Raw genomic sequence first — 21,854 nt, 5'->3', positions numbered from 1 at the left:
CTGTGTCTGGAAGCATGATTTGTACATTGCGTATGACTAGTCTTTAGCTTCGACCATGAGAGAAGTCCAAACTCTGTAGGCACTCACAAATCTTGTCCCTGCACTTTTCCTATATGCATACCTTAGAAAACTATCTACTGGACCATAAGGAAATATTTTTTTTATTCTACAAATTCATTTTTACATAAATGTATATGGTGTTTTAAAAACAAAAAGCAATTTTCTAAAAATCAATTGAAAAATCCAAAGAAAAATCTTCAGGTAGGTGGCTTGTTGGTCTAGGGGTATGATTCTCGCTTAGGGTGCGAGAGGTCCCGGGTTCAAATCCTGGATGAGCCCAATTTTTCAGATTCTTTGAAATGGTTCTATTATCTTATTGTAGTCAATTTCCTGAGTGAATTTCAACTGAATGTTGTTTTTTCAAAACTCTCAAAATAGATTGTATTTACTAATTTGCACAATTGAATTTTGTTTTTTTGTCAAACTGCTAAAATTATTTGTAAGTACTTATCTGCACACAGCATGTGACATGTCTTGGGTTTTATCCATCAGAAAAACTCTGCTGGGCATCATAAAACTTTGTACAGCAATTTTCAAGCAAGTATACTTAGAAAATTATTGACTATTAGGAAATATTTTATTTCTGCTAATATTTCCTCCTTGTACACATTAGTGACTGCTTTAAAATAATATAATTTTCACATAAAATTGGTTAAGATATCAAATAAAACATGCTTACTTGATGATTCTATGATTTTCGTTTTGGGCGCGACAGGTCCCTGGTTCAATTCCCTGACAAGCCCTCTCTTTCTTTTTACGGTGCATCTCATGGTTTAGATATATCTGATTTTCTCAATTGGCTAAGTCAATAGCATCAACTGAGTTTTGTTTTTGCCATACTCCCAATAGAATTTGTACATACTTATGAATCTTGCCTTCATCATTTTCCTATTGCCTTTCTTCTATTTATGCATGATTTACACATAGCTTTTTACAAGTCTTGGGTTTTATCGATCAGACAAGTCCAAACTCTGTCGCCATTTTTATATCTTGTCACTGCACTTTCCAAATAAGCACACATAGAAAACTATCAATATAATCTTACGGAAACATTTTAGTTGTACTACAAATAAGAGCATTCTTATTCAAATTTCAGCAGTATTGTGGTATATCAGGAAAACTGCAGGTTCCCTTCTGTCTAGATAGCTTTGAATGTTTTAAAAGAATAGTCTCACTTTGAAACACAAAAAGTTCAAAAATGAAATTGCAAGGTATTCTTTTGCCTTTCTTCTGTGTCTGGAAGCATGATTTGTACATTGCATATGACTAGTCTTTAGCTTCGTCCATGAGAGAAGTCCAAACTCTGTAGGCACTCACAAATCTTGTCCCGGCACTTTTCCTATATGCATACCTTAGAAAACTATCTACTGGAATATAAGGAAATATTTTATTTATTCTACAAATTAATTTTTACATAAATGTATATGGTGTTTTAAAAACAAAAAGCTATTTTCTAAAAATCAATTGAAAAATCCAAAGAAAAATCTTCAGGTAGGTGGCTTGTTGGTCTAGGGGTATGATTCTCGCTTAGGGTGCGAGAGGTCCCGGGTTCAAATCCTGGATGAGCCCAATTTTTCAGATTCTTTGAAATGGTTCTATTATCTTATTGTAGTCAATTTCCTGAGTGAATTTCAACTGAATGTTGTTTTTTCAAAACTCTCAAAATAGATTGTATTTACTAATTTGCACAATTGAATTTTGTTTTTTGTCAAACTGCTAAAATTATATGTAAGTAGTTATCTGCACACAGCATGTGACATGTCTTGGGTTTTATCCATCAGAAAAACTCTGCTGGGCATCATAAAACTTTGTACAGCAATTTTCAAGCAAGTATACTTAGAAAATTATTGACTATTAGGAAATATTTTATTTATGCTAATATTTCCTCCTTGTACACATTAGTGACTGCTTTAAAATAATATAAATTTCACATAAAATTGGTTAAGATATCAAATAAAACATGCTTACTTGATGATTCTATGATTTTCATATTTTGCACGACAGGTCCCTGGTTCAATTCCCTGATGAGCCCTCTCTTTCTTTTTTCGGTGCATCTCATGGTTTATATATATCTGATTTTCTCAATTGGCTAAGTCAATAGCATCAACTGAGTTTTGTTTTTGCCATACTCCCAATAGAATTTGTACATACTTATGAATCTTGCCTTCATCATTTTCCTATTGCCTTTCTTCTATTTATGCATGATTTACACATAGCTTTTTACAAGTCTTGGGTTTTATCGATCAGACAAGTCCAAACTCTGTCGCCATTTTTATATCTTGTCACTGCACTTTCCAAATAAGCACACATAGAAAACTATCAATAGAATCTTACGGAAACATTTTAGTTGTACTACAAATAAGAGCATACTTATTAAAATTTCAACCGTATTGTGGTATATCAGGAAAACTGCAGGTTCCCTTCTGTCTAGATAGCTTTGAATGTTTTAAAAGAATAGTCTCACTTTGAAACACAAAAAGTTCAAAAATGAAATTGCAAGGTTTTCTTTTGCCTTTCTTCTGTGTCTGGAAGCATGATTTGTACATTGCATATGACAAGTCTTTAGCTTCGTCCATGAGAGAAGTCCAAACTCTGTAGGCACTCACAAATCTTGTCCCTGCACTTTTCCTATATGCATACCTTAGAAAACTATCTACTGGACCATAAGGAAATATTTTTTTTATTCTACAAATTCATTTTTACATAAATGTATATGGTGTTTTAAAAACAAAAAGCTATTTTCTAAAAATCAATTGAAAAATCCAAAGAAAAATCTTCAGGTAGGTGGCTCGTTGGTCTAGGGGTATGATTCTCGCTTAGGGTGCGAGAGGTCCCGGGTTCAAATCCCGGATAAGCCCAAATTTTCAGATTCTTTGAAATGGTTCTATTATCTTATTGTAGTCAATTTCCTGAGTGAATTTCAACTGAATGTTGTTTTTTCAAAACTCTCAAAATAGATTGCATTTACTAATTTGCACAATTGAATTTTGTTTTTTGTCAAACTGCTAAAAATTATTTGTAAGTACTTATCTGCACACAGCATGTGACATGTCTTGGGTTTTATCCATCAGAAAAACTCTGCTGGGCATCATAAAACTTTGTACAGCAATTTTCAAGCAAGTATACTTAGAAAATTATTGACTATTAGGAAATATTTTATTTCTGCTAATATTTCCTCATTGTACACATTAGTGTCTGCTTTAAAATAATATAATTTTCACATAAAATTGGTTAAGATATCAAATAAAACATGCTTACTTGATGATTCTATGATTTTTGTTTTGGGCGCGACAGGTCCCTGGTTCAATTCCCTGACGAGCCCTCTCTTTCTTTTTACGGTGCATCTCATGGTTTATATATATCTGATTTTCTCAATAGGCTAAGTCAATAGCATCAACTGAGTTTTGTTTTTGCCATACTCCCAATAGAATTTGTACATACTTATGAATCTTGCCTTCATCATTTTCCTATTGCCTTTCTTCTATTTATGCATGATTTACACATAGCTTTTTACAAGTCTTGGGTTTTATCGATCAGACAAGTCCAAACTCTGTCGCCATTTTTATATCTTGTCACTGCACTTTCCAAAAAAGCACACATAGAAAACTATCAATAGAATCTTACGGAAACATTTTAGTTGTACTACAAATAAGAGCATTCTTATTAAAATTTCAACCGTATTGTGGTATATCAGGAAAACTGCAGGTTCCCTTCTGTCTAGATAGCTTTGAATGTTTTCAAAGAATAGTCTCACTTTGAAACACAAAAAGTTCAAAAATGAAATTGCAAGGTTTTCTTTTGCCTTTCTTCTGTGTCTGGAAGCATGATTTGTACATTGCGTATGACTAGTCTTTAGCTTCGACCATGAGAGAAGTCCAAACTCTGTAGGCACTCACAAATCTTGTCCCTGCACTTTTCCTATATGCATACCTTAGAAAACTATCTACTGGACCATAAGGAAATATTTTTTTTATTCTACAAATTCATTTTTACATAAATGTATATGGTGTTTTAAAAACAAAAAGCAATTTTCTAAAAATCAATTGAAAAATCCAAAGAAAAATCTTCAGGTAGGTGGCTTGTTGGTCTAGGGGTATGATTCTCGCTTAGGGTGCGAGAGGTCCCGGGTTCAAATCCTGGATGAGCCCAATTTTTCAGATTCTTTGAAATGGTTCTATTATCTTATTGTAGTCAATTTCCTGAGTGAATTTCAACTGAATGTTGTTTTTTCAAAACTCTCAAAATAGATTGTATTTACTAATTTGCACAATTGAATTTTGTTTTTTGTCAAACTGCTAAAATTATTTGTAAGTACTTATCTGCACACAGCATGTGACATGTCTTGGGTTTTATCCATCAGAAAAACTCTGCTGGGCATCATAAAACTTTGTACAGCAATTTTCAAGCAAGTATACTTAGAAAATTATTGACTATTAGGAAATATTTTATTTCTGCTAATATTTCCTCCTTGTACACATTAGTGACTGCTTTAAAATAATATAATTTTCACATAAAATTGGTTAAGATATCAAATAAAACATGCTTACTTGATGATTCTATGATTTTCGTTTTGGGCGCGACAGGTCCCTGGTTCAATTCCCTGACAAGCCCTCTCTATCTTTTTACGGTGCATCTCATGGTTTATATATATCTGATTTTCTCAATTGGCTAAGTCAATAGCATCAACTGAGTTTTGTTTTTGCCATACTCCCAATAGAATTTGTACATACTTATGAATCTTGCCTTCATCATTTTCCTATTGCCTTTCTTCTATTTATGCATGATTTACACATAGCTTTTTACAAGTCTTGGGTTTTATCGATCAGACAAGTCCAAACTCTGTCGCCATTTTTATATCTTGTCACTGCACTTTCCAAATAAGCACACATAGAAAACTATCAATAGAATCTTACGGAAACATTTTAGTTGTACTACAAATAAGAGCATTCTTATTAAAATTTCAACCGTATTGTGGTATATCAGGAAAACTGCAGGTTCCCTTCTGTCTAGATAGCTTTGAATGTTTTCAAAGAATAGTCTCACTTTGAAACACAAAAAGTTCAAAAATGAAATTGCAAGGTTTTCTTTTGCCTTTCTTCTGTGTCTGGAAGCATGATTTGTACATTGCGTATGACTAGTCTTTAGCTTCGACCATGAGAGAAGTCCAAACTCTGTAGGCACTCACAAATCTTGTCACTGCACTTTTCCTATATGCATACCTTAGAAAACTATCTACTGGACCATAAGGAAATATTTTTTTTATTCTACAAATTCATTTTTACATAAATGTATATGGTGTTTTAAAAACAAAAAGCAATTTTCTAAAAATCAATTGAAAAATCCAAAGAAAAATCTTCAGGTAGGTGGCTTGTTGGTCTAGGGGTATGATTCTCGCTTAGGGTGCGAGAGGTCCTGGGTTCAAATCCTGGATGAGCCCAATTTTTCAGATTCTTTGAAATGGTTCTATTATCTTATTGTAGTCAATTTCCTGAGTGAATTTCAACTGAATGTTGTTTTTTCAAAACTCTCAAAATAGATTGTATTTACTAATTTGCACAATTGAATTTTGTTTTTTGTCAAACTGCTAAAATTATTTGTAAGTACTTATCTGCACACAGCATGTGACATGTCTTGGGTTTTATCCATCAGAAAAACTCTGCTGGGCATCATAAAACTTTGTACAGCAATTTTCAAGCAAGTATACTTAGAAAATTATTGACTATTAGGAAATATTTTATTTCTGCTAATATTTCCTTCTTGTACACATTAGTGACTGCTTTAAAATAATATAATTTTCACATAAAATTGGTTAAGATATCAAATAAAACATGCTTACTTGATGATTCTATGATTTTCGTTTTGGGCGCGACAGGTCCCTGGTTCAATTCCCTGACAAGCCCTCTCTTTCTTTTTACGGTGCATCTCATGGTTTATATATATCTGATTTTCTCAATTGGCTAAGTCAATAGCATCAACTGAGTTTTGTTTTTGCCATACTCCCAATAGAATTTGTACATACTTATGAATCTTGCCTTCATCATTTTCCTATTGCCTTTCTTCTATTTATGCATGATTTACACATAGCTTTTTACAAGTCTTGGGTTTTATCGATCAGACAAGTCCAAACTCTGTCGCCATTTTTATATCTTGTCACTGCACTTTCCAAATAAGCACACATAGAAAACTATCAATAGAATCTTACGGAAACATTTTAGTTGTACTACAAATAAGAGCATTCTTATTAAAATTTCAACCGTATTGTGGTATATCAGGAAAACTGCAGGTTCCCTTCTGTCTAGATAGCTTTGAATGTTTTCAAAGAATAGTCTCACTTTGAAACACAAAAAGTTCAAAAATGAAATTGCAAGGTTTTCTTTTGCCTTTCTTCTGTGTCTGGAAGCATGATTTGTACATTGCGTATGACTAGTCTTTAGCTTCGACCATGAGAGAAGTCCAAACTCTGTAGGCACTCACAAATCTTGTCCCTGCACTTTTCCTATATGCATACCTTAGAAAACTATCTACTGGACCATAAGGAAATATTTTTTTTATTCTACAAATTCATTTTTACATAAATGTATATGGTGTTTTAAAAACAAAAAGCAATTTTCTAAAAATCAATTGAAAAATCCAAAGAAAAATCTTCAGGTAGGTGGCTTGTTGGTCTAGGGGTATGATTCTCGCTTAGGGTGCGAGAGGTCCCGGGTTCAAATCCTGGATGAGCCCAATTTTTCAGATTCTTTGAAATGGTTCTATTATCTTATTGTAGTCAATTTCCTGAGTGAATTTCAACTGAATGTTGTTTTTTCAAAACTCTCAAAATAGATTGTATTTACTAATTTGCACAATTGAATTTTGTTTTTTGTCAAACTGCTAAAATTATATGTAAGTAGTTATCTGCACACAGCATGTGACATGTCTTGGGTTTTATCCATCAGAAAAACTCTGCTGGGCATCATAAAACTTTGTACAGCAATTTTCAAGCAAGTATACTTAGAAAATTATTGACTATTAGGAAATATTTTATTTATGCTAATATTTCCTCCTTGTACACATTAGTGACTGCTTTAAAATAATATAAATTTCACATAAAATTGGTTAAGATATCAAATAAAACATGCTTACTTGATGATTCTATGATTTTCATATTTTGCACGACAGGTCCCTGGTTCAATTCCCTGATGAGCCCTCTCTTTCTTTTTTCGGTGCATCTCATGGTTTATATATATCTGATTTTCTCAATTGGCTAAGTCAATAGCATCAACTGAGTTTTGTTTTTGCCATACTCCCAATAGAATTTGTACATACTTATGAATCTTGCCTTCATCATTTTCCTATTGCCTTTCTTCTATTTATGCATGATTTACACATAGCTTTTTACAAGTCTTGGGTTTTATCGATCAGACAAGTCCAAACTCTGTCGCCATTTTTATATCTTGTCACTGCACTTTCCAAATAAGCACACATAGAAAACTATCAATAGAATCTTACGGAAACATTTTAGTTGTACTACAAATAAGAGCATACTTATTAAAATTTCAACCGTATTGTGGTATATCAGGAAAACTGCAGGTTCCCTTCTGTCTAGATAGCTTTGAATGTTTTAAAAGAATAGTCTCACTTTGAAACACAAAAAGTTCAAAAATGAAATTGCAAGGTTTTCTTTTGCCTTTCTTCTGTGTCTGGAAGCATGATTTGTACATTGCATATGACAAGTCTTTAGCTTCGTCCATGAGAGAAGTCCAAACTCTGTAGGCACTCACAAATCTTGTCCCTGCACTTTTCCTATATGCATACCTTAGAAAACTATCTACTGGACCATAAGGAAATATTTTTTTTATTCTACAAATTCATTTTTACATAAATGTATATGGTGTTTTAAAAACAAAAAGCTATTTTCTAAAAATCAATTGAAAAATCCAAAGAAAAATCTTCAGGTAGGTGGCTCGTTGGTCTAGGGGTATGATTCTCGCTTAGGGTGCGAGAGGTCCTGGGTTCAAATCCCGGATAAGCCCAAATTTTCAGATTCTTTGAAATGGTTCTATTATCTTATTGTAGTCAATTTCCTGAGTGAATTTCAACTGAATGTTGTTTTTTCAAAACTCTCAAAATAGATTGCATTTACTAATTTGCACAATTGAATTTTGTTTTTTGTCAAACTGCTAAAAATTATTTGTAAGTACTTATCTGCACACAGCATGTGACATGTCTTGGGTTTTATCCATCAGAAAAACTCTGCTGGGCATCATAAAACTTTGTACAGCAATTTTCAAGCAAGTATACTTAGAAAATTATTGACTATTAGGAAATATTTTATTTCTGCTAATATTTCCTCCTTGTACACATTAGTGTCTGCTTTAAAATAATATAATTTTCACATAAAATTGGTTAAGATATCAAATAAAACATGCTTACTTGATGATTCTATGATTTTTGTTTTGGGCGCGACAGGTCCCTGGTTCAATTCCCTGACGAGCCCTCTCTTTCTTTTTACGGTGCATCTCATGGTTTATATATATCTGATTTTCTCAATAGGCTAAGTCAATAGCATCAACTGAGTTTTGTTTTTGCCATACTCCCAATAGAATTTGTACATACTTATGAATCTTGCCTTCATCATTTTCCTATTGCCTTTCTTCTATTTATGCATGATTTACACATAGCTTTTTACAAGTCTTGGGTTTTATCGATCAGACAAGTCCAAACTCTGTCGCCATTTTTATATCTTGTCACTGCACTTTCCAAATAAGCACACATAGAAAACTATCAATAGAATCTTACGGAAACATTTTAGTTGTACTACAAATAAGAGCATTCTTATTAAAATTTCAACCGTATTGTGGTATATCAGGAAAACTGCAGGTTCCCTTCTGTCTAGATAGCTTTGAATGTTTTCAAAGAATAGTCTCACTTTGAAACACAAAAAGTTCAAAAATGAAATTGCAAGGTTTTCTTTTGCCTTTCTTCTGTGTCTGGAAGCATGATTTGTACATTGCGTATGACTAGTCTTTAGCTTCGACCATGAGAGAAGTCCAAACTCTGTAGGCACTCACAAATCTTGTCCCTGCACTTTTCCTATATGCATACCTTAGAAAACTATCTACTGGACCATAAGGAAATATTTTTTTTATTCTACAAATTCATTTTTACATAAATGTATATGGTGTTTTAAAAACAAAAAGCAATTTTCTAAAAATCAATTGAAAAATCCAAAGAAAAATCTTCAGGTAGGTGGCTTGTTGGTCTAGGGGTATGATTCTCGCTTAGGGTGCGAGAGGTCCCGGGTTCAAATCCTGGATGAGCCCAATTTTTCAGATTCTTTGAAATGGTTCTATTATCTTATTGTAGTCAATTTCCTGAGTGAATTTCAACTGAATGTTGTTTTTTCAAAACTCTCAAAATAGATTGTATTTACTAATTTGCACAATTGAATTTTGTTTTTTGTCAAACTGCTAAAATTATTTGTAAGTACTTATCTGCACACAGCATGTGACATGTCTTGGGTTTTATCCATCAGAAAAACTCTGCTGGGCATCATAAAACTTTGTACAGCAATTTTCAAGCAAGTATACTTAGAAAATTATTGACTATTAGGAAATATTTTATTTCTGCTAATATTTCCTCCTTGTACACATTAGTGACTGCTTTAAAATAATATAATTTTCACATAAAATTGGTTAAGATATCAAATAAAACATGCTTACTTGATGATTCTATGATTTTCGTTTTGGGCGCGACAGGTCCCTGGTTCAATTCCCTGACAAGCCCTCTCTATCTTTTTACGGTGCATCTCATGGTTTATATATATCTGATTTTCTCAATTGGCTAAGTCAATAGCATCAACTGAGTTTTGTTTTTGCCATACTCCCAATAGAATTTGTACATACTTATGAATCTTGCCTTCATCATTTTCCTATTGCCTTTCTTCTATTTATGCATGATTTACACATAGCTTTTTACAAGTCTTGGGTTTTATCGATCAGACAAGTCCAAACTCTGTCGCCATTTTTATATCTTGTCACTGCACTTTCCAAATAAGCACACATAGAAAACTATCAATAGAATCTTACGGAAACATTTTAGTTGTACTACAAATAAGAGCATTCTTATTAAAATTTCAACCGTATTGTGGTATATCAGGAAAACTGCAGGTTCCCTTCTGTCTAGATAGCTTTGAATGTTTTCAAAGAATAGTCTCACTTTGAAACACAAAAAGTTCAAAAATGAAATTGCAAGGTTTTCTTTTGCCTTTCTTCTGTGTCTGGAAGCATGATTTGTACATTGCGTATGACTAGTCTTTAGCTTCGACCATGAGAGAAGTCCAAACTCTGTAGGCACTCACAAATCTTGTCCCTGCACTTTTCCTATATGCATACCTTAGAAAACTATCTACTGGACCATAAGGAAATATTTTTTTTATTCTACAAATTCATTTTTACATAAATGTATATGGTGTTTTAAAAACAAAAAGCAATTTTCTAAAAATCAATTGAAAAATCCAAAGAATAATCTTCAGGTAGGTGGCTTGTTGGTCTAGGGGTATGATTCTCGCTTAGGTTGCGAGAGGTCCCGGGTTCAAATCCTGGATGAGCCCAATTTTTCAGATTCTTTGAAATGGTTCTATTATCTTATTGTAGTCAATTTCCTGAGTGAATTTCAACTGAATGTTGTTTTTTCAAAACTCTCAAAATAGATTGTATTTACTAATTTGCACAATTGAATTTTGTTTTTTGTCAAACTGCTAAAATTATTTGTAAGTACTTATCTGCACACAGCATGTGACATGTCTTGGGTTTTATCCATCAGAAAAACTCTGCTGGGCATCATAAAACTTTGTACAGCAATTTTCAAGCAAGTATACTTAGAAAATTATTGACTATTAGGAAATATTTTATTTCTGCTAATATTTCCTCCTTGTACACATTAGTGACTGCTTTAAAATAATATAATTTTCACATAAAATTGGTTAAGATATCAAATAAAACATGCTTACTTGATGATTCTATGATTTTCGTTTTGGGCGCGACAGGTCCCTGGTTCAATTCCCTGACAAGCCCTCTCTTTCTTTTTACGGTGCATCTCATGGTTTATATATATCTGATTTTCTCAATTGGCTAAGTCAATAGCATCAACTGAGTTTTGTTTTTGCCATACTCCCAATAGAATTTGTACATACTTATGAATCTTGCCTTCATCATTTTCCTATTGCCTTTCTTCTATTTATGCATGATTTACACATAGCTTTTTACAAGTCTTGGGTTTTATCGATCAGACAAGTCCAAACTCTGTCACCATTTTTATATCTTGTCACTGCACTTTCCAAATAAGCACACATAGAAAACTATCAATATAATCTTACGGAAACATTTTAGTTGTACTACAAATAAGAGCATTCTTATTCAAATTTCAGCAGTATTGTGGTATATCAGGAAAACTGCAGGTTCCCTTCTGTCTAGATAGCTTTGAATGTTTTAAAAGAATAGTCTCACTTTGAAACACAAAAAGTTCAAAAATGAAATTGCAAGGTATTCTTTTGCCTTTCTTCTGTGTCTGGAAGCATGATTTGTACATTGCATATGACTAGTCTTTAGCTTCGTCCATGAGAGAAGTCCAAACTCTGTAGGCACTCACAAATCTTGTCCCGGCACTTTTCCTATATGCATACCTTAGAAAACTATCTACTGGAATATAAGGAAATATTTTATTTATTCTACAAATTAATTTTTACATAAATGTATATGGTGTTTTAAAAACAAAAAGCTATTTTCTAAAAATCAATTGAAAAATCCAAAGAAAAATTTTCAGGTAGGTGGCCTGTTGGCCTAGGGGTCTGATTCTCGCTTAGGGTGCGAGAGGTCCCGGGTTCAAATCCCAGACAAGCCCAAATTTTCAGATTCTTTGAAATGGTTCTATTATCTTATTGTAGTCAATTTGCTGAGTGAATTTCAACTGAATGTTGTTTTTTCAAAACTCTCAAAATAGATTGTATTTACTAATTTGCACAATTGAATTTTGTTTTTTGTCAAACTGCTAAAATTATATGTAAGTAGTTATCTGCACACAGCATGTGACATGTCTTGGGTTTTATCCATCAGAAAAACTCTGCTGGGCATCATAAAACTTTGTACAGCAATTTTCAAGCAAGTATACTTAGAAAATTATTGACTATTAGGAAATATTTTATTTATGCTAATATTTCCTCCTTGTACACATTAGTGACTGCTTTAAAATAATATAATTTTCACATAAAATTGGTTAAGATATCAAATAAAACATGCTTACTTGATGATTCTATGATTTTCATATTGGGCACGACAGGTCCCTGGTTCAATTCCCTGACGAGCCCTCTCTTTCTTTTTATGGTGCATCTCATGGTTTATATATATCTGATTTTCTCAATTGGCTAAGTCAATAGCATCAACTGAGTTTTGTTTTTGCCATACTCCCAATAGAATTTGTACATACTTATGAATCTTGCCTTCATCATTTTCCTATTGCCTTTCTTCTATTTATGCATGATTTACACATAGCTTTTTACAAGTCTTGGGTTTTATCGATCAGACAAGTCCAAACTCTGTTGCCATTTTTATATCTTGTCACTGCACTTTCCAAATAAGCACACATAGAAAACTATCAATAGAATCTTACGGAAACATTTTAGTTGTACTACAAATAAGAGCATACTTATTAAAATTTCAACCGTATTGTGGTATATCAGGAAAACTGCAGGTTCCCTTCTGTCTAGATAGCTTTGAATGTTTTAAAAGAATAGTCTCACTTTGAAACACAAAAAGTTCAAAAATGAAATTGCAAGGTTTTCTTTTGCCTTTCTTCTGTGTCTGGAAGCATGATTTGTACATTGCGTATGACAAGTCTTTAGCTTTGTCCATGAGAGAAGTCCAAACTCTGTAGGCACTCACAAATCTTGTCCCTGCACTTTTCCTATATGCATACCTTAGAAAACTATCTACTGGACCATAAGGAAATATTTTTTTTATTCTACAAATTCATTTTTACATAAATGTATATGGTGTTTTAAAAACAAAAAGCTATTTTCTAAAAATCAATTGAAAAATCCAAAGAAAAATCTTCAGGTAGGTGGCTCGTTGGTCTAGGGGTATGATTTTCGCTTAGGGTGCGAGAGGTCCCGGGTTCAAATCCCGGATGAGCCCAAATTTTCAGATTCTTTGAAATGGTTCTATTATCTTATTGTAGTCAATTTCCTGAGTGAATTTCAACTGAATGTTGTTTTTTCAAAACTCTCAAAATAGATTGTATTTACTAATTTGCACAATTGAATTTTGTTTTTTGTCAAACTGCTAAAATTATTTGTAAGTACTTATCTGCACACAGCATGTGACATGTCTTTGGTTTTATCCATCAGAAAAACTCTGCTGGGCATCATAAAACTTTGTACAGCAATTTTCAAGCAAGTATACTTAGAAAATTATTGACTATTAGGAAATATTTTATTTCTGCTAATATTTCCTCCTTGTACACATTAGTGACTGCTTTAAAATAATATAATTTTCACATAAAATTGGTTAAGATATCAAATAAAACATGCTTACTTGATGATTCTATGATTTTCGTTTTGGGCGCAACAGGTCCCTGGTTCAATTCCCTGACAAGCCCTCTCTATCTTTTTACAATGCATCTCATGGTTTATATATATCTGATTTTCTCAATTGGCTAAGTCAATAGCATCAACTGAGTTTTGTTTTTGCCATACTCCCAATAGAATTTGTACATACTTATGAATCTTGCCTTCATCATTTTCCTATTGCCTTTCTTCTATTTATGCATGATTTACACATAGCTTTTTACAAGTCTTGGGTTTTATCGATCAGACAAGTCCAAACTCTGTCGCCATTTTTATATCTTGTCACTGCACTTTCCAAATAAGCACACATAGAAAACTATCAATAGAATCTTACGGAAACATTTTAGTTGTACTACAAATAAGAGCATTCTTATTAAAATTTCAACCGTATTGTGGTATATCAGGAAAACTGCAGGTTCCCTTCTGTCTAGATAGCTTTGAATGTTTTCAAAGAATAGTCTCACTTTGAAACACAAAAAGTTCAAAAATGAAATTGCAAGGTTTTCTTTTGCCTTTCTTCTGTGTCTGGAAGCATGATTTGTACATTGCGTATGACTAGTCTTTAGCTTCGACCATGAGAGAAGTCCAAACTCTGTAGGCACTCACAAATCTTGTCCCTGCACTTTTCCTATATGCATACCTTAGAAAACTATCTACTGGACCATAAGGAAATATTTTTTTTATTCTACAAATTCATTTTTACATAAATGTATATGGTGTTTTAAAAACAAAAAGCAATTTTCTAAAAATCAATTGAAAAATCCAAAGAATAATCTTCAGGTAGGTGGCTTGTTGGTCTAGGGGTATGATTCTCGCTTAGGTTGCGAGAGGTCCTGGGTTCAAATCCTGGATGAGCCCAATTTTTCAGATTCTTTGAAATGGTTCTATTATCTTATTGTAGTCAATTTCCTGAGTGAATTTCAACTGAATGTTGTTTTTTCAAAACTCTCAAAATAGATTGTATTTACTAATTTGCACAATTGAATTTTGTTTTTTGTCAAACTGCTAAAATTATTTGTAAGTACTTATCTGCACACAGCATGTGACATGTCTTGGGTTTTATCCATCAGAAAAACTCTGCTGGGCATCATAAAACTTTGTACAGCAATTTTCAAGCAAGTATACTTAGAAAATTATTGACTATTAGGAAATATTTTATTTCTGCTAATATTTCCTCCTTGTACACATTAGTGACTGCTTTAAAATAATATAATTTTCACATAAAATTGGTTAAGATATCAAATAAAACATGCTTACTTGATGATTCTATGATTTTCGTTTTGGGCGCGACAGGTCCCTGGTTCAATTCCCTGACAAGCCCTCTCTTTCTTTTTACGGTGCATCTCATGGTTTATATATATCTGATTTTCTCAATTGGCTAAGTCAATAGCATCAACTGAGTTTTGTTTTTGCCATACTCCCAATAGAATTTGTACATACTTATGAATCTTGCCTTCATCATTTTCCTATTGCCTTTCTTCTATTTATGCATGATTTACACATAGCTTTTTACAAGTCTTGGGTTTTATCGATCAGACAAGTCCAAACTCTGTCGCCATTTTTATATCTTGTCACTGCACTTTCCAAATAAGCACACATAGAAAACTATCAATATAATCTTACGGAAACATTTTAGTTGTACTACAAATAAGAGCATTCTTATTCAAATTTCAGCAGTATTGTGGTATATCAGGAAAACTGCAGGTTCCCTTCTGTCTAGATAGCTTTGAATGTTTTAAAAGAATAGTCTCACTTTGAAACACAAAAAGTTCAAAAATGAAATTGCAAGGTATTCTTTTGCCTTTCTTCTGTGTCTGGAAGCATGATTTGTACATTGCATATGACTAGTCTTTAGCTTCGTCCATGAGAGAAGTCCAAACTCTGTAGGCACTCACAAATCTTGTCCCGGCACTTTTCCTATATGCATACCTTAGAAAACTATCTACTGGAATATAAGGAAATATTTTATTTATTCTACAAATTAATTTTTACATAAATGTATATGGTGTTTTAAAAACAAAAAGCAATTTTCTAAAAATCAATTGAAAAATCCAAAGAAAAATCTTCAGGTAGGTGGCTTGTTGGTCTAGGGGTATGATTCTCGCTTAGGGTGCGAGAGGTCCCGGGTTCAAATCCTGGATGAGCCCAATTTTTCAGATTCTTTGAAATGGTTCTATTATCTTATTGTAGTCAATTTCCTGAGTGAATTTCAACTGAATGTTGTTTTTTCAAAACTCTCAAAATAGATTGTATTTACTAATTTGCACAATTGAATTTTGTTTTTTGTCAAACTGCTAAAATTATTTGTAAGTACTTATCTGCACACAGCATGTGACATGTCTTGGGTTTTATCCATCAGAAAAACTCTGCTGGGCATCATAAAACTTTGTACAGCAATTTTCAAGCAAGTATACTTAGAAAATTATTGACTATTAGGAAATATTTTATTTCTGCTAATATTTCCTCCTTGTACACATTAGTGACTGCTTTAAAATAATATAATTTTCACATAAAATTGGTTAAGATATCAAATAAAACATGCTTACTTGATGATTCTATGATTTTCGTTTTGGGCGCGACAGGTCCCTGGTTCAATTCCCTGACAAGCCCTCTCTTTCTTTTTACGGTGCATCTCATGGTTTATATATATCTGATTTTCTCAATTGGCTAAGTCAATAGCATCAACTGAGTTTTGTTTTTGCCATACTCCCAATAGAATTTGTACATACTTATGAATCTTGCCTTCATCATTTTCCTATTGCCTTTCTTCTATTTATGCATGATTTACACATAGCTTTTTACAAGTCTTGGGTTTTATCGATCAGACAAGTCCAAACTCTGTCGCCATTTTTATATCTTGTCACTGCACTTTCCAAATAAGCACACATAGAAAACTATCAATAGAATCTTACGGAAACATTTTAGTTGTACTACAAATAAGAGCATTCTTATTCAAATTTCAGCAGTATTGTGGTATATCAGGAAAACTGCAGGTTCCCTTCTGTCTAGATAGCTTTGAATGTTTTAAAAGAATAGTCTCACTTTGAAACACAAAAAGTTCAAAAATGAAATTGCAAGGTATTCTTTTGCCTTTCTTCTGTGTCTGGAAGCATGATTTGTACATTGCATATGACTAGTCTTTAGCTTCGTCCATGAGAGAAGTCCAAACTCTGTAGGCACTCACAAATCTTGTCCCGGCACTTTTCCTATATGCATACCTTAGAAAACTATCTACTGGAATATAAGGAAATATTTTATTTATTCTACAAATTAATTTTTACATAAATGTATATGGTGTTTTAAAAACAAAAAGCAATTTTCTAAAAATCAATTGAAAAATCCAAAGAAAAATCTTCAGGTAGGTGGCTTGTTGGTCTAGGGGTATGATTCTCGCTTAGGGTGCGAGAGGTCCCGGGTTCAAATCCTGGATGAGCCCAATTTTTCAGATTCTTTGAAATGGTTCTATTATCTTATTGTAGTCAATTTCCTGAGTGAATTTCAACTGAATGTTGTTTTTTCAAAACTCTCAAAATAGATTGTATTTACTAATTTGCACAATTGAATTTTGTTTTTTGTCAAACTGCTAAAATTATTTGTAAGTACTTATCTGCACACAGCATGTGACATGTCTTGGGTTTTATCCATCAGAAAAACTCTGCTGGGCATCATAAAACTTTGTACAGCAATTTTCAAGCAAGTATACTTAGAAAATTATTGACTATTAGGAAATATTTTATTTCTGCTAATATTTCCTCCTTGTACACATTAGTGACTGCTTTAAAATAATATAATTTTCACATAAAATTGGTTAAGATATCAAATAAAACATGCTTACTTGATGATTCTATGATTTTCGTTTTGGGCGCGACAGGTCCCTGGTTCAATTCCCTGACAAGCCCTCTCTTTCTTTTTACGGTGCATCTCATGGTTTATATATATCTGATTTTCTCAATTGGCTAAGTCAATAGCATCAACTGAGTTTTGTTTTTGCCATACTCCCAATAGAATTTGTACATACTTATGAATCTTGCCTTCATCATTTTCCTATTGCCTTTCTTCTATTTATGCATGATTTACACATAGCTTTTTACAAGTCTTGGGTTTTATCGATCAGACAAGTCCAAACTCTGTTGCCATTTTTATATCTTGTCACTGCACTTTCCAAATAAGCACACATAGAAAACTATCAATAGAATCTTACGGAAACATTTTAGTTGTACTACAAATAAGAGCATACTTATTAAAATTTCAACCGTATTGTGGTATATCAGGAAAACTGCAGGTTCCCTTCTGTCTAGATAGCTTTGAATGTTTTAAAAGAATAGTCTCACTTTGAAACACAAAAAGTTCAAAAATGAAATTGCAAGGTTTTCTTTTGCCTTTCTTCTGTGTCTGGAAGCATGATTTGTACATTGCGTATGACAAGTCTTTAGCTTTGTCCATGAGAGAAGTCCAAACTCTGTAGGCACTCACAAATCTTGTCCCTGCACTTTTCCTATATGCATACCTTAGAAAACTATCTACTGGACCATAAGGAAATATTTTTTTTATTCTACAAATTCATTTTTACATAAATGTATATGGTGTTTTAAAAACAAAAAGCTATTTTCTAAAAATCAATTGAAAAATCCAAAGAAAAATCTTCAGGTAGGTGGCTCGTTGGTCTAGGGGTATGATTTTCGCTTAGGGTGCGAGAGGTCCCAGGTTCAAATCCCGGATGAGCCCAAATTTTCAGATTCTTTGAAATGGTTCTATTATCTTATTGTAGTCAATTTCCTGAGTGAATTTCAACTGAATGTTGTTTTTTCAAAACTCTCAAAATAGATTGTATTTACTAATTTGCACAATTGAATTTTGTTTTTTGTCAAACTGCTAAAATTATTTGTAAGTACTTATCTGCACACAGCATGTGACATGTCTTGGGTTTTATCCATCAGAAACACTCTGCTGGGCATCATAAAACTTTGTACAGCATTTTTCAAGCAAGTATACTTAAAAAATTATTGACTATTAGGAAATATTTTATTTCTGCTAATATTTCCTCCTTGTACACATTAGTGACTGCTTTAAAATAATATAATTTTCACATAAAATTTGTTAAGATATCGAATAAAACATGCTTTCTTGATGATTCTATGATTTTCGTTTTGGGCGCGACAGGTCCCTGGTTCAATTCCCTGATGAGCCCTCTCTTTCTTTTTTCGGTGCATCTCATGGTTTATATATATCTGATTTTCTCAATTGGCTAAGTCAATAGCATCAACTGAGTTTTGTTTTTGCCATACTCCCAATAGAATTTGTACATACTTATGAATCTTGTCTTCATCATTTTCCTATTGCCTTTCTTCTATTTATGCATGATTTACACATAGCTTTTTACAAGTCTTGGGTTTTATCGATCAGACAAGTCCAAACTCTGTCGCCATTTTTATATCTTGTCACTGCACTTTCCAAATAAGCACACATAGAAAACTATCAATAGAATCTTACGGAAACATTTTAGTTGTACTACAAATAAGAGCATTCTTATTCAAATTTCAACCGTATTGTGGTATATCAGGAAAACTGCAGGTTCCCTTCTGTCTAGATAGCTTTGAATGTTTTTAGAAAACTATCTACTGGACCATACGGAAATATTTTTTTTATTCTACAAATTCATTTTTACATAAATGTATATGGTGTTTTAAAAACAAAAAGCTATTTTCTAAAAATCAATTGAAAAATCCAAAGAAAAATCTTCAGGTAGGTGGCTCGTTGGTCTAGGGGTATGATTCTCGCTTAGGGTGCGAGAAGTCCCGGGTTCAAATCCCGGACGAGCCCAGATTTTCAGATTCTTTGAAATGGTTCTATTATCTTATTGTAGTCAATTTCCTGAGTGAATTTCAACTGAATGTTGTTTTTTCAAAACTCTCAAAATAGATTGTATTTACTAATTTGCACAATTGAATTTTGTTTTTTGTCAAACTGCTAAAATTATTTGTAAGTACTTATCTGCACACAGCATGTGACATGTCTTGGGTTTTATCCATCAGAAAAACTCTGCTGGGCATCATAAAACTTTGTACAGCAATTTTCAAGCAAGTATACTTAGAAAATTATTGACTATTAGGAAACATTTTATTTCTGCTAATATTTCCTCCTTGTACACATTAGTGTCTGCTTTAAAATAATATAATTTTCACATAAAATTGGTTAAGATATCAAATAAAACATGCTTACTTGATGATTCTATGATTTTCGTTTTGGGCACGACAGGTCCCTGGTTCAATTCCCTGACGAGCCCTCTCTTTCTTTTTACAGTGCATCTCATGGTTTATATATATCTGATTTTCTCAATAGGCTAAGTCAATAGCATCAACTGAGTTTTGTTTTTGCCATACTCCCAATAGAATTTGTACATACTTATGAATCTTGCCTTCATCATTTTCCTATTGCCTTTCTTCTATTTATGCATGATTTACACATAGCTTTTTACAAGTCTTGGGTTTTATCGATCAGACAAGTCCAAACTCTGTCGCCATTTTTATATCTTGTCACTGCACTTTCCAAATAAGCACACATAGAAAACTATCAATAGAATCTTACGGAAACATTTTAGTTGTACTACAAATAAGAGCATTCTTATTAAAATTTCAACCGTATTGTGGTATATCAGGAAAACTGCAGGTTCCCTTCTGTCTAGATAGCTTTGAATGTTTTCAAAGAACAGTCTCACTTTGAAACACAAAAATTTCAAAAATGAAATTGCAAGGTATTCTTTTGCCTTTCTTCTGTGTCTGGAAGCATGATTTGTACATTGCATATGACTAGTCTTTAGCTTCGTCCATGAGAGAAGTCCAAACTCTGTAGGCACTCACAAATCTTGTCCTGGCACTTTTCCTATAAGCATACCTTAGAAAACTATCTACTGGACCATAAGGAAATATTTTTTTTATTCTACAAATTCATTTTTACATAAATGTATATGGTGTTTTAAAAACAAAAAGCAATTTTCTAAAAATCAATTGAAAAATCCAAAGAAAAATCTTCAGGTAGGTGGCTTGTTGGTCTAGGGGTTTGATTCTCACTTAGGGTGCGAGAGGTCCTGGATGAGCCCAAATTTTCAGATTCTTTGAAATGGTTCTATTATCTTATTGTAGTCAATTTCCTGAGTGAATTTCAACTGAATGTTGTTTTTTCAAAACTCTCAAAATAGATTGTATTTACTAATTTGCACAATTGAATTTTGTTTTTTGTCAAACTGCTAAAATTATTTGTAAGTACTTATCTGCACACAGCATGTGACATGTCTTGGGTTTTATCCATCAGAAACACTCTGCTGGGCATCATAAAACTTTGTACAGCAATTTTCAAGCAAGTATACTTAGAAAATTATTGACTATTAGGAAATATTTTATTTCTGCTAATATTTCCTCCTTGTACACATTAGTGACTGCTTTAAAATAATATAATTTTCACATAAAATTGGTTAAGATATCAAATAAAACATGCTTACTTGATGATTCTATAATTTTCGTTTTGGGCGCGACAGGTCCCTGGTTCAATTCCCTGACAAGCCCTCTCTTTCTTTTTACGGTGCATCTCATGGTTTATATATATATGATTTTCTCAATTGGCTAAGTCAATAGCATCAACTGAGTTTTGTTTTTGCCATACTCCCAATAGAATTTGTACATACTTATGAATCTTGCCTTCATCATTTTCCTATTGCCTTTCTTCTATTTATGCATGATTTACACATAGCTTTTTACAAGTCTTGGGTTTTATCGATCAGACAAGTCCAAACTCTGTCGCCATTTTTATATCTTGTCACTGCACTTTCCAAATAAGCACACATAGAAAACTATCAATAGAATCTTACGGAAACATTTTAGTTGTACTACAAATAAGAGCATTCTTATTCAAATTTCAACCGTATTGTGGTATATCAGGAAAACTGCAGGTTCCCTTCTGTCTAGATAGCTTTGAATGTTTTTAGAAAACTATCTACTGGACCATACGGAAATATTTTTTTTATTCTACAAATTCATTTTTACATAAATGTATATGGTGTTTTAAAAACAAAAAGCTATTTTCTAAAAATCAATTGAAAAATCCAAAGAAAAATCTTCAGGTAGGTGGCTTGTTGGTCTAGGGGTATGATTCTCGCTTAGGGTGCGAGAGGTCCCAGGTTCAAATCCTGGATGAGCCC

At 32.7% G+C, this 21,854-nt stretch overlaps 13 non-coding genes across 13 annotated transcripts; all 13 read left to right on the top strand.

Moving 5' to 3' along the window:
• Positions 1–267: 267 nt before the first annotated feature.
• TRNAP-AGG (transfer RNA proline (anticodon AGG)) lies at positions 268–339 on the top strand. The gene has a single exon. It is a non-coding gene; the product is annotated as a tRNA-Pro (tRNA).
• A 1,218-nt stretch (positions 340–1,557) lies between these two features.
• On the top strand, positions 1,558–1,629 carry TRNAP-AGG (transfer RNA proline (anticodon AGG)). Its single transcript has one exon. It is a non-coding gene; the product is annotated as a tRNA-Pro (tRNA).
• Positions 1,630–2,846: 1,217 nt separating this feature from the next.
• Positions 2,847–2,918, top strand: TRNAP-AGG (transfer RNA proline (anticodon AGG)). The gene has a single exon. It is a non-coding gene; the product is annotated as a tRNA-Pro (tRNA).
• Positions 2,919–4,136: 1,218 nt separating this feature from the next.
• On the top strand, positions 4,137–4,208 carry TRNAP-AGG (transfer RNA proline (anticodon AGG)). The gene has a single exon. It is a non-coding gene; the product is annotated as a tRNA-Pro (tRNA).
• Positions 4,209–6,714: 2,506 nt separating this feature from the next.
• Positions 6,715–6,786, top strand: TRNAP-AGG (transfer RNA proline (anticodon AGG)). The gene has a single exon. It is a non-coding gene; the product is annotated as a tRNA-Pro (tRNA).
• Positions 6,787–8,003: 1,217 nt separating this feature from the next.
• Positions 8,004–8,075, top strand: TRNAP-AGG (transfer RNA proline (anticodon AGG)). Its single transcript has one exon. It is a non-coding gene; the product is annotated as a tRNA-Pro (tRNA).
• Positions 8,076–9,293: 1,218 nt separating this feature from the next.
• Positions 9,294–9,365, top strand: TRNAP-AGG (transfer RNA proline (anticodon AGG)). The gene has a single exon. It is a non-coding gene; the product is annotated as a tRNA-Pro (tRNA).
• A 3,795-nt stretch (positions 9,366–13,160) lies between these two features.
• Positions 13,161–13,232, top strand: TRNAP-AGG (transfer RNA proline (anticodon AGG)). The gene has a single exon. It is a non-coding gene; the product is annotated as a tRNA-Pro (tRNA).
• A 2,506-nt stretch (positions 13,233–15,738) lies between these two features.
• On the top strand, positions 15,739–15,810 carry TRNAP-AGG (transfer RNA proline (anticodon AGG)). Its single transcript has one exon. It is a non-coding gene; the product is annotated as a tRNA-Pro (tRNA).
• Positions 15,811–17,027: 1,217 nt separating this feature from the next.
• TRNAP-AGG (transfer RNA proline (anticodon AGG)) lies at positions 17,028–17,099 on the top strand. The gene has a single exon. It is a non-coding gene; the product is annotated as a tRNA-Pro (tRNA).
• A 1,217-nt stretch (positions 17,100–18,316) lies between these two features.
• Positions 18,317–18,388, top strand: TRNAP-AGG (transfer RNA proline (anticodon AGG)). Its single transcript has one exon. It is a non-coding gene; the product is annotated as a tRNA-Pro (tRNA).
• Positions 18,389–19,411: 1,023 nt separating this feature from the next.
• On the top strand, positions 19,412–19,483 carry TRNAP-AGG (transfer RNA proline (anticodon AGG)). Its single transcript has one exon. It is a non-coding gene; the product is annotated as a tRNA-Pro (tRNA).
• Positions 19,484–21,782: 2,299 nt separating this feature from the next.
• Positions 21,783–21,854, top strand: TRNAP-AGG (transfer RNA proline (anticodon AGG)). Its single transcript has one exon. It is a non-coding gene; the product is annotated as a tRNA-Pro (tRNA).

Source organism: Taudactylus pleione, unplaced genomic scaffold (assembly GCF_031769625.1).
Source record: "Taudactylus pleione unplaced genomic scaffold, aTauple2 ptg000192l, whole genome shotgun sequence".
Lineage (NCBI taxonomy): Eukaryota > Metazoa > Chordata > Amphibia > Anura > Myobatrachidae > Taudactylus > Taudactylus pleione.
Note: the sequence above shows the minus strand (reverse complement) of the source record. Positions and strands in the feature narration are given on the sequence as shown.